This window comes from Podarcis raffonei, chromosome 1 (assembly GCF_027172205.1).
Source record: "Podarcis raffonei isolate rPodRaf1 chromosome 1, rPodRaf1.pri, whole genome shotgun sequence".
Lineage (NCBI taxonomy): Eukaryota > Metazoa > Chordata > Lepidosauria > Squamata > Lacertidae > Podarcis > Podarcis raffonei.
The window spans coordinates 123,469,267-123,484,776 of NC_070602.1; the positions used below are offsets into that span (position 1 = coordinate 123,469,267).

General features: G+C 44.7%; 1 protein-coding gene across 1 annotated transcript in view; it reads left to right on the top strand.

The window, feature by feature from the left end:
• The window catches only part of TMEFF2 (transmembrane protein with EGF like and two follistatin like domains 2), a 253,882-nt gene that overhangs the window by 165,531 nt on the left and 72,841 nt on the right, over nt 1-15,510 (top strand). The window lies entirely within an intron of this gene.

Consider the following 15,510-nt stretch of genomic DNA (forward strand, 5'->3'; position numbering starts at 1 on the left):
ATGTGTTTCTTGAGTATAACAGACTCCAAAAAGTTCTTTTGTTTTTTAAAAAAGAGAATGCAGAGATAGAAACAAATTTCTCCCACTCACATCTGAAATCTGATTATTTATCATTCATTTACACTGTTTTAATGGGATGAGGCTGCAAGCTTCATTTTTTTTTATATAATATTTTTATTAAACAATTTTTATATTCATACAAACAAAACATACATAAACAAACAGAAGACAGAAAACAAAACAAAAAACAAGTACCATTTCATATCCTAATTTCTTAAACCTTTCTTCTTCGACTTCCTCATGCCTCCCGTTTCTGTATTCCAAATTCTAATCAATTGTTCAGCAAATCTAAATTTCATCCCGGTGGTCCACAACTTTTCCCAGTCAGCAAACAAAATATTATGACCAATGTCCTGAGCCCATTTAATCATAGTTGATTTAACCGTTTCATCTTGTGTATTCCATTTCAGCAGCAAGTTATACATTTTTGACAAATTCTTAGTACTGGATTCTAACAGTTCAGTCTCTAGTTTTGATTTTTCCACCTGAAAGCCAATTTTACTGTCCAATTTAAACACTTCATTTATTTGATGATAATGCAACCAATCTCTCACCTTCCCTTTTAATTTTTCAAAACTCTGCAATCTCAATTTGTCCCCTTCCTTTTCCAAAATTTCCCAATATCTTGGCCATTTCGACTCCATATTTAACTTTTTAACTGCCTTAGCTTCCATTGGCGACAACCACCTTGGAGTTGAGGCTGCAAGCTTCAAACAGCGCTGAGGCTGGAGTTGGACACCGATTGTTAAAGAGAGTTGAAGGTGGTACGATAAAAGTCATCATTTCACATTTCCTTTTCACCTTTTCAGCCTCCAGTCAAACAGGTTAAGCGGGGTTTTCATGCAGTCCGAACTATTTAAAGCGGATTATCTTCTGTCTTTAGCCTTCCCTTATAAAAGTGGCTAAGAGGGCATTTAGACATGGATAATATTACTTTAGTTTTCCAGATTATAATATTACCTTAGTTTTCCACGTTGTTCTGTTCCTTTCACACTGCAGTAACGGTTGTGTTATGAAACGGCAGCTTTTTGATACTGGCATATCACACTAAATTTCTTTCACACCAGTGGGCATGGTGTGACACAACAAGGAGCATCGTTGGACAATGTTGCTACTCCCTCACCCTTTCCACACATCTGTGTTTCTGTTCCCCTATGGAAACAGCTTAAAGTTAAATAATTATCTAGGGGATAAGGGTTCATCAAGAAAGACCTGGTTATGTTTAGAATGATACCGCATAGGGAAATGTTCCCTGATACCAAGATGAGGGATTCTATGGAATGCAGATAGAGAGAATTGATAAGAACAATGATCTGTTGTGACCTTGACGGAAGCGTACAATAGATCGGCCTTCTTGTGTTTTGGCTCATCTTCCTCTTTTTTTTTTCTCCCCCCCCCTTTTTTTTTCTTTTCTCTCTCTTTTTTTCTTCTTTTCCTCCTCCTCCCCCTTTTCTTTTTTCTTTTTTCTTTCCCATAATGGCTTATGTTCTATGCCATGTACTTAGATTTTTTTGTATTTTTTTTAGCTTATTTCACCATCATTATTATTAAGGAATTTTCTTTTGTAATTTTGATTGTCTATATTTATTTCTATTTGTTTAAAGCACAATAAAAGTTTTTTTAAAAAAAGAAAAGAAAAAGAAAACAGCTAGAAAGAACTGTGTACGAGTATACTGCCCCAAATGTTGTCCCGTCATTCCCGCAATTTTCGGGGTTGCTGTGGGGTGGGGAGAGATGCAAACAGATTTTCTCTGCACTCGGTTAACATGGAAATGGGGGGCAGGGGGCGCGAAGAGAGCGAGGGAAAGTGGTGCAGTAGTGGTGGGCATCAAAAGCTGGCATCAGCCCTGCTCCCATAGTGACAATCGCTGTGAGACTACAGGAATGAATGCCCCAGACTCTTCCCTCTACCACAGTGTTTCTCAACCTGTGGGTCTCCAGATATTGTTGGACTACAACTCCCATCATTCCTAGGAAGCATGACCAGTGGCCAGGGATGATGGGAGTTGTAGTCCAACAACATCTGGGACCCATGGGTTGAGAACCGCCTTGGATGCTGGGAGAGAAAGGCAACCCAGATGTTCCCAGCAGATGTAGCTGGGCTGTTAATGATTTCTAAGAACAAATAACATTATTCTGATTGGGTACAGTCTGCTCCTTTCTGCAGCCTCCCCTTCCCCCACTCAAACCCTTCTCTGTGTCTGCTGCCAAATCCCGCTCGGCAAAATGAATACTCACTGCTGTTGTCGCTATTAATTATAATTGCCTTACTTTGATACATTTTGCTGCATTAGCCACTCGGAGTGCAGGACTCTTGACATTCACGTTTGCATGGTGGTGCAGAGAGGAGCTTGTTTAGTTGCAGAAGAGAAGAAAGAGCACCCTATTATTATAGGACAAAAGGAAGGAGGGTTGTGTGGGTCAACCACACCTTCTGTAGTTTGTACATTCTACTCTGGTTGTGGGATGAAGTGATGAGATGGGCCTTTCCACAGTTCAGCCTCCATCCAGTCCAAAATGAGCCTTCTCCAAGAGTCTGTGCTGTACCCTTTTTGGTGCCTGCTGAAAACATTTTTGTTTAGACAGGCCTACCCAGATACAGGTGGCGCTGTGGTCTAAACCACTGAGCCTCTTGGGCTTGCCAGTCAGAAGGTTGGCGGTTCAAATCCCCATGACAGGGTGAGCTCCCATTGCTCTGTCCCAGCTCCTGCCAACCTAGCAGTTCGAAAGCACACCAGTGCAAGTAGATAAATAGATACCACTGCTGCAGGAAGGTAAACTGCGTTTCTGTGCACTCTGGCTTCCATCACGGTGTTCTGTTGTGCCAGAAGCGGTTTAGTCATGCTGGCCACATGACCCGGAAAGCTGTCTGCGGACAAATGCTAGCTCCCTCGGCCTAAAAGCGAGATGAGCGCCGCAACCCCATAGTCACCTTGAACTGGACTTAACCACCCAGGGCTCCTTTACCTTTTACCTACCCAGATATTTAGAAAGTCAGTGTGAGTTATAACCTGTTTTTAGTTTTCTGCTATCTTAACTTTTTGAAAGTCTAAAATTATTGTTGATCATTCCTCTTATTGATAATGTTGCTGCTTTTTTTTCTGTGAACCACTTTGAGCTCTCTCTCTTTTTACACTCGAGCAGCATATAATTTTAATGAAATAAATCAATAAAATAAATCAATAAAAATAAATGGCATGGAGCATAAGAAGAACCCATCTAAGCCAACATTGTCTTCTTGTGATGGCTAACCCAAATGCCTATGGGAAGCCCATAAGTGGGACTTGACAGCACACTTCTCTCATGTGTTTCCCTTGTTTATGGGAAGGCACACTGCTTCCAACAGAGGAGAGAAAAACATAGCCATTGAAAACTTGTAGGCATTGATAGCCTTATCCTCCATGAATCTCCAAGAAATGGAGGACGGGATAATACCCCCCTGCTGCCTAAAGGGAGAGAAATCACATGAACCAGGTGGCTGCTCAAGTGAGCAATCAGTTCTTACTGTGAAAATTATCTGGGGTGCTCTGTTACCTGTATCGACTAGCTGTTTCTTGAAAGGAGTGTTTCAAATGTAAACTGAATTTAAAAACTGGGAAGAATAAGTTACTTCAATCTTTCAGTGCATTGCCCCTACCCCACGCCACCCAAAATTGCAATAATTTCCATGAAGACTTTACTATGTGAAGGGATAGTATACTTAGTGTATGCTTTTTGTGGCAAACCTGGGTTTGCTTCTATGGAATGGGTTTGCTTCTATAAAATGAGGGTGCCTGGCTTACTAGCAATACATGTGAAAAGGATCTAGGGGTCTTGGTGGGCCCCAAGATTAAGATGAGTCAACAGTGTGATGCAGCAGCAGCAAAAAAAAAAAAAAAGGTACAGTGGAACCTTGGTTTTCGAGCATCTCAGAAGCCGAACAATTTGGAACCTGAATTCTGAAAACCCTGATGTAATTGCTTCCATTTTCGAATGCGCCTCAGAAGCCGAGGCATGTTTTTCATTTTCCCTCATTGACTTCACAGCCAGCCCATTGATCTTCGGTTTTCAAACATTCCGGAAGTCGAATGGTCTTCCAGAACTGATTACGTTCAAAAACTGAGGCTTCACTGTAATGCTATAGGGTCCAGATCAAGGGAAGGAACAGTACTGGTCTATTCTGCCTTGGTCAGACCACACCTGGAGTAGTGTGTCCAGTTCTGGGCACCACAATTTAAGAAGGATGTTGACAAACTGGAACATGTGCAGAGGAGGGCAACCGAGATGATCAAGGGTCTGGAAACCAAGCCTTATGAGGAGCGCTTGAAGGAGCTGGGTATGTTTAGCCTGGAAAAGAGGAGACTGAGAGGAGATATGATAGCCATCTTCAAATATCTCAAGGGCTGTCATGTGGAAGCGGAAACAAGCTTCTCTCTCCTGCTCTGGAGGTTAGGCCTCGAACCAATGGTTTCAAGTTACAAGAAAGGAGATTCCGACAAAACATCAGGAATAACTTTCTGACAGTAAGAACTGTTTGACAGGGCAACAGACTCCGGCAGGAGGTTGTGAACTCTCCTTACTTGGAGGTTTTTAAGCAGAGACTGGATGGCCATCTGCCATCGATGTTTTAGCTGAAATTCCTGCATTGCTAGGGCTTGGACTAGATGAATCTTGGCTTCCCTTCCATCTCTACAATTCTATGATTCTAAGTGGCCCTTAACAATATTCCATGTTTCCACTCTGATTCCGTATTGGAAGCAGTAACTCCAAGCTGCAGAGGATTAGCACATTTTCCTTACTTCTTTTTCAAAATGTGAATATGTGTGTATGTGTGTGGGAAGGCGCCCACCCAGCCATGCACACCCACGGTTTAGCATTCCATTAGTGACGATCCTTCACTCTGTTAAAAAACAAAGGCTATTCAGTTTAAAGTCTTTAACGTCTTGCTTCTTTTAATCTGCGAAAGCTCCTTGTCTCCAAAAGAGGATCATATATTACTGGCATTATTCCCACCTTTAATGCATTTTGCACCAGAGTAGGCTTCATGAATATTTGAAGCAAGCCAGTGGCTGTGCCCATTTATTAAGCTCTCGATTGTGATCTATCGGTAAATCGGGCATTCACTTGTCGCTCGCTTTGGGGCTTTATTTCTGAGCTTGCTAAGAAAACAATTGACTCGGGATGACAGGGAGTGATTCATTGTAACGCCCCTGATAAAAGCACACATGCACAAAAAGGCAAGAGGAGCATTAAGGCTTTGAGCAGGGAGGCGCATTTCAGAGATCATCCCTTCACATGTGCATGTACAGACACACACACTCTCTCTCTCAATTTTTAAAGCATCTCAGAGCTCTCAGGGAGGGTATAAATAGAACATATCAAAGGGAGAGCCCTTTCATTTTGCAAAGTGGCTTAATGTCAGCTCATGAGCGTGTCAAAAAGTCCTAGACTTGTTTTGTTACAGGTCAACAAGAGTGGAAGCTCTTGTTCCTCTGGACTACTTGTAATCTATAAAGATGGCAGAAGCTCTTCAGAGTTGAAGTAGCTTGATATAACACATGAAAATGCTCTTTTATTTAAAGGGGAAATGAGAGAGGTTGGTGTTATCTTCAGATGAAGGTCAACCTTTTGAAAAACCTCCCCTTTCTAGCATATGCAGAAGGATCAAAAACTTGCAGTCCTTTTGCATTCATAATTACTGTGTGATCTGTTACTTTTTTAAAAAAAGGAGAGTTTGAGTGCTACAGCAAAGAATACTTATTATTCTTATTATATATGAATATGGAATTTGTAATTATGTCAGCTACTAAAGTAAGTGTTGATAGCTTTACGTTAGGGTGCTGTCAGCTGTCTGCACTCACATTTTGTGGCTTCCAAGCTTCTGCTTATTTGCAGAAGAATAAATACATATCTTCTCTTTTTAAGTTGCATACTTTCTTTTAAGGTATTATTAATTAATTAATTTATTAATTAATTTATACCCTGCCCATCTGGCTGAGTTTCCCCAGCCACTCTGGGGAATTTTAATGAATATTGGGAATATTAATGAATGACAATATCAGCATCGTAGCTGATGTCACTTGAACTCTTGGTACACGTGGAAATTTGATGTGCATAACCTTCCTTGGAACCTTGGAACATTGGGGCTTTTGTTTGCAGGTTGTTTTTGGAATGGAAATAAATAAACATCACTCTTAACAAATCCCCATTTGGCCATAATGCTCACTGGGTGACCTTGGGCCAGTCACTGCCTCTCAACCTACCTCACTGGGCTTTTGTGGGGATTAAATGAGGAGGAGAGAGAAACATGTATATGTATCAGTGCTATTTTTCTAGAAGCAGAGGTACCAAAACTCACCATTGAGGCCTCCCTTGTTCTCTTTTTATGGCTATGACGCCCACGTGAGAGAAGTTGGAATTGAGTTCCCGCAAGTTCTGGTTGGGAAAAATAGCCCTGCATGTACTCCACCTTCAATCTTCTTGGAGAACAGGATGAGAAATAAACGAAATAGATAAATTGATAAATTGTTGTTGTTGTTGTTTAGTCGTTTAGTCGTTTAGTCGTGTCCGACTCTTCATGACTCCATGGACCAGAGCATGCCAGGCACTCCTATCCTCCACTGCCTCCCGCAGTTTGGTCAAACTCATGCTGGTAGCTTCAAGAACACTATCCAACCATCTCGTTTTCTGTCGTCGCCTTCTCCTTGTGCCCCCTATCTTTTCCAACATCAGGGTCTTTTCCAGGGAGTCTTCTCTTCTCATGAGATGGCCAAAGTATTGGAGCCTCAGCTTCAGGATCTGTCCTTCCAGTGAGCACTCAGGGCTGATTTCCTTAAGAGTGCATAGGTTGGATCCACGGGACTCTCAAGAGTCTTCTCCAACACCATAATTCAAAAGCATCAATTTTTTTGGCGATCAGCCTTCTTTGTGGTCCAGCTCTCACTTCCATACATCACTACTGGGAAAACCATAGCTTTAACTATACGGACCTTTGTCGGCAAGGTGATGTCTCTGCTTTTTAAGATGCTGTCTAGGTTTGCCATTGCTTTTCTCCCAAGAAGCAGGCGTCTTTTAATTTCGTGGTTGCTGTCACCATCTGCAGTGATCATGGAGCCCAAGAAAGTAAAATCTCTCACTGCCTCCATTTTGATAAATTGATAAATAGGCTATTTCAAATTCCTTTCCTGGAGAGCAACCAGCACAACAACAACAACAAACCAGTGAATGATTAGGAGTGTGGGGCAGTAGGGCACAATATGAAACTAAATTAATGACTACACAGCACCTGGAGATACAGCTGAATTTGAACCCCCCACCTCACCCCCAAATCATTTTGTGCTAATATGGCTATTTTGAATGCAAACATTATTCCACTTAGAGACACTCCCATCCACCACCGGGATGCGTATGTAACCAAACGGCCATCCCTTAACCTCATATTTTTTCTCTAATTGCAGGTATACGTTATATGCAAATTCTACAGCATGCCAGTGCAGCAAGTGAAAGCCCACATCAATACCCTCAAACCAAATTCTCATGCAAATAAACTCCATTATAAGAGCGTGGAAGTCTGTACAAATCATGCTGCTGTCAGCAGCAACTACCCTAAAATCAATATTGCTCGAGCCAATCGATATTTATCTTTATTATGGCCAAATATATCCCAAAAGAAAGCAAGGGAAACATGCAAAGAAAATGGGTATCTGATTTTTGCCAGCTTCTCAATCCATGCGTCAATTAGATTGGAAGAGCGGTTCTGTATCTGCTCGTTTTAGCCAGAGCATCTGAACATGATGATGTAATCCTGAGATTGGTGTGCAAAAGCTCTAAGAGGCAGCTTGAAAGCTCAAGTACACCACACAGGAATTGACTGTTTACTAATGTTCAATAAGGTGCACAAAGACTACCTGACCTACTTGCGCTAGATTCTGAAGAATCTAGCTATGGCAGCATTCAGTGATGTCCGGCAATTGGTATAGCTCTAACGGCAAATTTATAATCCATTAAAGACCTCCCCCCCCCCTTATGTTACGGACTCAAAACAGAAATAGATAGTTGCAATACAGTAGTTTCTGTTCTGCCTCTCCCTTCCCTCAAATTGGAGCAGGGGAACAACAGACCCTCCAGATGTTGTTGAATTCCAACCCTCCTCAACCCAGCTGGAAGGGCACAGCTTTCTCGCCCCTGATTTAAGTAGTGGAGCTGCTTGATTAGTACTTTTGCTAGATTTGGTTTCATGTTTGGTTTTGGAACAAATCCAGAATGGCAGTCAAGTCATGTGCTTGCTCAGAAGTGCAGGGAATGGTAGACCAGTTGAGGACTTGCTCTGTTGCACCTCATAAAGTGTTGGACTCCCTCCCCTCAGAGGTGTATCTTGCTGCTTCATGGTATAACTTTGGGCATAGGCTGAAGAGACCCCTCTTTACCCTTGTCTTTGATGATAGATGATATAGATGATATAGATGATAGATAGATAGATAGATAGATAGATAGATAGATAGATAGATAGATATTTAGGACTCACACTAGTCATCTGATTGTAATTTTTTAAATTTGATTTTAGTACAGTGGTACCTCGGTTTACAAATTTAATCCATTCCGGAAGTCTGTTCTTAGACCAAAACTGTTCTTAAACCGAGTCGCGTTTTCCCTAATGAGGCCTCCCACCGCGGGTGCCCTTCCACCATTCGGATTCTGTTCTTAGACTGAGGTAAAGTTCTCAAACCAAGACACTATTCCCAGTTTTGCAGATTTTGTAAACCAAATTGTTCTTAAACAACACTGTTCTTAAAACCGAGGTGCCACTGTATTCATTTTTTATATTGTTGTCATTGCAAATATTAATATATCTTGAAGCAACTGGGTACATAAAAACTGGCCATTAATCAATCAATCAGTTTATTGTGGTCCACCAGCAGACCCCTTTTGGAATGAAATATTGTCCAGACCCATTGGATATTATTCAAAACTTTACTTGCAGAACTTTCTTCAAAACAGAACAAAAGCATCAAAGATACATCCAAACAATTCCATGCAATATCTTCTGCTGTCCAGCACAGGCTCCGCATCTTAGAAATAAACGTAGTTCTAAAGAGACCTATAAGCAAAGGTCTCTCTCTCTCCTTACAGCCTCCATTTTTCCTGGAGCTGTGTCACTCCCTTCAGGAGAGTCATTTACACATCCTTATTCCCACAGAGCCTGGGAACAAAGATTTAACCACCACCCTTCCAGGAAGGTAAATTTGCAATTCAATAGCTCTTATGCTCTTATGCAATCCAAGGTTAAACACTCGCCTGTTAGCTACTAGAGAATAACAACAGTTAATCATCAACCCATCTAGGAGCTCAGAGAGCCCTTTCTGCTGTTCTTTAGCTTCAATGGAATATTCTGGTTAAAACCCTTCAGTGATACACATAGCCGTTCTCTATTTCAGTCTCAGTTGAACAATTATACAGTTGTGATCCACCCTGGGATCTTATGATGAGTAAGAAATTCAGGAAATAATAAAATAACATTCACCCAAGAGTGCTTCTGCATGCACAATTTCTATGAGCAAACAGACACAGCAAATCTTTCTGGCAGCAAACATCCCCTCAGTGTTAAGAAGCAAGTATGCATGCCGAACAACACTTCTGCTTCCAGAAGGTTCCCTGTACCGTTTGCGTCAAAAGATGTTAATATTCTTGAATTATGGGTGAAGGGATCTCTCTTCATTTTTAACAGTACAGTGGTACCTCGGGTTAAGTACTTAATTCATTCTGGAGGTCCGTTCTTAACCTGAAACTGTTCTTAACCTGAAGCACCACTTTAGCTAATGGGGCCTCCTGCTGCTGCTGCACTGCCGGAGCACGATTTCTGTTCTCATCCTGAAGCAAAGTTCTTAACCTGAAGCACTATTTCTGGGTTAGCGGAGTCTGTAACCTGAAGCGTATGTAACTTGAAGCATATGTAACCCGAGGTACCACTGTATGTTGCAAGAATGTGCGTATCTGGGGTGGGGTGGGGGTTGTGTAGCGTGTCTGTCTGTTTTTCAAAAACAAAGTGGATTACTGCAGGGCCTTTTTTCAGCCAGAACTCGCCAGAATTCTGTTGTGGCACCTCTCGAGTGGGCGCCATTGCTATTCTAAGAGAACAAGGGAAGTGTTCGTGGTGAGTTCTGGCACCCGTTTTCCTAGAAAGCTAGCACTGGATGGGTGGCTGATTTGCTATATTTCACTCCTTTATGGGTATTAGGTATCTTGCAGTGGCTGGTACTTGCTCCCCACTCCTGCCATAAAATCAAAGGGCAGAGTTTGCATGCTGAGTGAACTCAGCAAAATACCGCTACATTATTATATAACTCCCCGTGTTTAAGAGAGCCTTTCTTTGCATGCTTGGGAAAGTACCCATAAAGGATAATATGATAATGCACATCAAATATTAATGTGCATTGACACCTAATCTTCTGTGTACATCAGGGCATTACAGCATGAACGAACATGGGTAGGCTCTTTGGACTGGACTATTTGGGGGCGGGGAGAAACCTTTCATCATCCCCCCCCCACTTTGTCTGCCTGCGCGCAAAATATACGGAAATAAAGTATCCTCCCACACACATCCCCATCAGCTTATACATTTCGCTGAAGTCATGCCCTAGTAGTAAAATGACTGGTGCCTTGATGACGGCCTATTTAGCCGCAATAAAAAGCCGATTGGCTTAATGTGCAATCAAAAAAGGGGTGACATTTATTGCTTCAGTTTTATGACGCCGTGAACCGAGTGAGTTTTTGAGCCTTACAGTGCCTTCAGGGGGCACAGGGATCACCAGCGATGCATCTTATTTATACCGTTTCCAATTTCCAACTAGCATTTTAGCAATAAATAGATTGTGTTGGTATTGAGTTTCATGTAAGTATGTTTAAGAAAGCAAGAGCACGATTTTGTAGGTCAGAAATCTGGGCGCGGGCGAGACGGATCAGTAGAGATGTTAACTCTCTGCTTAGCCTCTCTGCTTCCCAGCTGCTGCAAATAGCCAATTCGCATCTACATACCCTTTGCCTTGTCCTTCTGTGCCTCCTGCAAATCTAAATGTTGTACAATGCTCGGATATCACTAACAACCACAATGCCATTCACAAATATAAAGAAACTAGCTCAGGGGGGACTGGCAAAGTCGGCAAGCTGTATTAAGGACCTTCTTCCCCTTTCACCTGTTGTGGCAGTAAGGGGGGCAATGAGGAAGTCCTCTCTGCTCCACCTTCCACCTCTCAGGTCACTGCTGGTACTCAGGAGAGCCAGTGTGGTGTAGTGGTTAAGAGCAATAGACTCGTAATCTGGTGAACCGGGTTTGCTTCCCCGCTCCTCCACATGCAGCTGCTGGGTGACCTTGGGCTAGTCACACTTCTTTGAAGTCTCTCAGCCCCACTCACCTCACAGAGTGTTTGTTGTGGGGGAGGAAGGGAAAGGAGAATGTTAGCCGCTTTGAGACTCCTTCAGGTAGTGATAAAGCGGGATATCAAATCCAAACTCCTCTTCTTCTTCTCCGCCTTCTTCTTCTTCTTCTTCTTCTTCTTCTTCTTCTTCTTCTTCTTCTTCTTCTTCTGGAAGCAAGGTAAAGAAGCAAAGAACAGGGTTTGCCTTCAGTGCACTTAGCAATGTGTCACTCTTTCCAATTTATGCATAGCTCTCCCTTGTATTTTGGTCACATTGAATTCTTATCATTATCATTATTATATTATTATCATCATCATCATTATGCCCTGCTCATCTGGCTGGGCTGCCCCAATCACTCTGGGCAGCTTCCAACAGATAAATAATAATAAAATATTGAACATTAAAAACTTCCCGATACTGGGCTGCCTTCAGATGTCGTCTAAAAGTTGTGTAGTTCTTTATCTCCTTGACATCTGATGGGAGAGCGCCGCTGCTGAGAAGGCCCTTTGCCTGGTTCCCTATAACTTCACTTCTCTCAGTGAGGGAACCGCCAAAAGGCTCTCAGAGCTGGACCTCAGTGTCCAGGCTGAACGACAGGGGTGGTGTATGTATTGGGCCCCCAATGAAATCACTTAACGTCTTAACAACCTTAAACCCCTATGCATCTCACATAGGTTCATACACAAGCAATTCCAGATTGTGAGTCTGAGCTTTGTGAGGCATATTTTAAAATTCTCCTTTGCTATTTGGAATCCCAAAATTCTCTCATACCTGTGGTGATAGATAGATGCTTGCTGCCGCTGCCCAGGAGGACTCCCCTGAGTGAGTGCCTGAGGGCCCTGCTCTTGCCACTTACCACCTGGCCCAGGGCGGGGCCTGGCAGGCCTCACTAGGACAGTTGTTACTGCCGGAGGGGCACAGAGTGTTTTTCTTTTGGATTTTTTGTATGTGGGGGGTGGGGGTGGGATGGATGTTTGGTTGGGCTTGGGAAAATATTTTTTATTTTGATGTTTTTGTAATTTTTACATTTTTTTGTTTGTATTGTTTTATTGGTTTTGTTTGTTTGTTTAAGGTCTTATTTTGTTCTTAGGGGGAGGGGTCAGGGCTGCCGGGGAGTGGGCCCCAGCCCACAAAATGGCTGGGGCATGTCCCACAGGGGGGGATGCACTGGGGCAACCGATCTCAGTGATCACGGGTAGGAGGAGGAGTTACGCTAAAACTAGACCATGTCATTACAGAGGGGGCAGGTTTAGTCATTGTCTGAGGACTATTCCTGCCTCCGGGTCTGGTCCTGACCGGATGGATACTAGAATCAGCAAGGGATACCCACATGACCTGAAGGTGCTGCTGTGCAATGCCAGGTCAATGATTCATAAGACCACTGCCATCCACGACTTGATCATGGATGGAGGACTTGACCTGGCATGTGTAACAGAGACTTGGTTGGATGAAGCAGATGGGCCTGTCCTTGCCGCTGCTTGTCCACCAGGTTTCTCTTACGCACAGCAACCCAGGTCATGAGGGCGGGGAGGGGGGGTTGCAGTGATTTTTAGGAAGTCATTAGTTTGCACCAGGTGTCCTATTGGGAAGACCCAGTTTTCCGAGTGCATGTTCTGGAAGTTGGGCAATAGGGGCAGTACAGGATTCCTTTTGGGGTACCAACCTCCCCGCTGCACCAAGGATTCCCTGCCCGAGCTGCTTCAGGTCGTGGCGGATGTTCTCCTGGAGACACCTAGCTTGGTCGTCCTAGGGGATTTTAACATCCATGCCGACACGACCTTACAAGGGGCCACTCGGGACTTCGTGGAAAGCATGGCCTCCATGGGGCTGTCCCTGAATAAGTCTGGCCCAACCCATAGCCGCGGACATGCCTTGGACCTGGTGTTTACCTCTATGGATGTTGGTGATCTGACACTAAGTAAAAGCGAAACGAAAGAAGTGCCATGGTCAAATCACTTCCTGGTGCAACTGGACTTCTCTGCGACCCATCCCCTCTGCAGGGAGGTGGGACCAATTCGGATGGTCCGCCCCCGCCACTTAATGGATCCAAATGGTTTCCAGAGAGTGGTAGGGGATGTTTTATCCCATGTTGATGGCCTTTCAGCTGATTCCCTGGTGGCCCGCTGGAATGTGGAGTTAACCAGGGCTATTGACTGTTTGGCTCCGAAGCGCCCTCTCCGATTGCATGGAGCCCGGACAGCCCCGTGGTTTTCCACGGATCTGAGGGCAATGAAACAATCGTTGAGACGGCTAGAGCACCGGTGGTGGATAACTCATTCCGAATCTGACCGGACACAGGTTAGAGCTCAACGTCGAGCCTACCAAGTGGCGATAGCGACGGCGAAGAAGAATTTCTTCACCGCCTCTATTGCATCTGCAGAAAACAGCAGCAGGAGACTTTTTCAGGTGGTTCACAATTTAGCGGAACCACCTGCAACATCGGGGCCCAGTACGGGCCACATGTTCTCCTGCAATGATTTTGCAAAGTTTTTTGCAGATAAAATCGCTCAGATTCGGGAAGAAGTAGACTCCACCGTGGGAGCAGGGCCGGGGCGGGAGAGTGCTAGAGTTCTGTCTAGTCAAGTTGAGTGGGATCAATTCCAATCTGTTACCTCCGAGGATGTGGACAGGCTGCTTGGACGAGTGAAACCAACCACCTGTCTCCTGGATCCTTGCCCATCCTGGCTTCTAAAAGCTAGCCGGGAAGGACTGGGCGATGGGCTTCGTGGGGTGGTGAATGCTTCCCTCCGTGAGGGAGCCTTCCCAGACCCGCTGAAAGAGGCGGTTATTAAACCACTTCTTAAAAAACCATCTTTAGATGCGGCCATGATGGCCAACTATCGCCCAGTCTCAAATCTTCCATTCTTGGGCAAGGTGATTGAGCGAGCGGTTGCCGAACAACTCCAGGCACGCCTGGAAGAAGCGGACCATTTGGATCCCTTCCAGTCGGGATTCAGGCCTCATCATGGGACTGAAACTGCCTTGGTCGCACTGGTTGATGATCTCTGGCAGGCTAGGGACAAAGGTGAGAGCTGTTTCCTAGTTCTGCTGGATCTCTCAGCGGCGTTTGATACCATCGACCATAACATCCTTCTGGACTGTCTTCAGGGGCTGGGAGCTGGAGGCACTGTCATACAGTGGTTCCGCTCCTTCCTCCTGGGCCTTGTTCAGAAAGTGGTGGTGGGGGATGAGTGTTCAGACCCCTGGGCTCTCACTTGTGGGGTGCCTCAGGGTTCTGTCCTCTCCCCCATGCTTTTCAACATTTACATGCAGCCGCTGGGAGAGATCATCAGGAGGTTTGGGCTGGGTGTTCATCAGTATGCAGATGATACCCAGCTCTACCTCTCTTTTAAATCAGAACCAGTGAGGGCGGTGAAGGTCCTGTGTGAGTGTCTGGAGGCGGTTGGAGGATGGATGGCGGCTAACAGATTGAGGTTGAATCCTGACAAGACAGAAGTACTGTTTTTGGGGGACAGGAGGCGGGCAGGTGTGGAGGACTCCCTGGTCCTGAATGGGGTAACTGTGCCCCTGAAGGACCAGGTGCGCAGCCTGGGAGTCATTTTGGACTCACAGCTGTCCATGGAGGCACAGGTCAAATCTGTGTCCAGGGCAGCTGTTTACCAGCTCCATCTGGTACGTAGGCTGAGACCCTATCTGCCTGCGGACTGTCTCGCCAGAGTGGTGCATGCTCTGGTTATCTCCCGCTTGGACTACTGCAATGCACTCTACGTGGGGCTACCTTTGAAGGTGACTCGGAAACTACAACTAATCCAGAATGCGGCAGCTAGACTGGTGACTGGGGGCGGCCGCCGAGACCATATAACACCGGTCTTGAAAGACCTACATTGGCTCCCAGTACGTTTCCGAGCACAATTCAAAGTGTTGGTGCTGACCTTTAAAGCCCTAAACGGCCTCGGTCCAGTATACCTGAAGGAGCGTCTCCACCCCCATCATTCTGCCCGGACGCTGAGGTCCAGCGCTGAGGGCCTTCTGGCTGTTCCCTCATTGCGAGAAGCAAAGCTACAGGGAACCAGGCAGAGGGCCTTCTCAGTAGTGGCA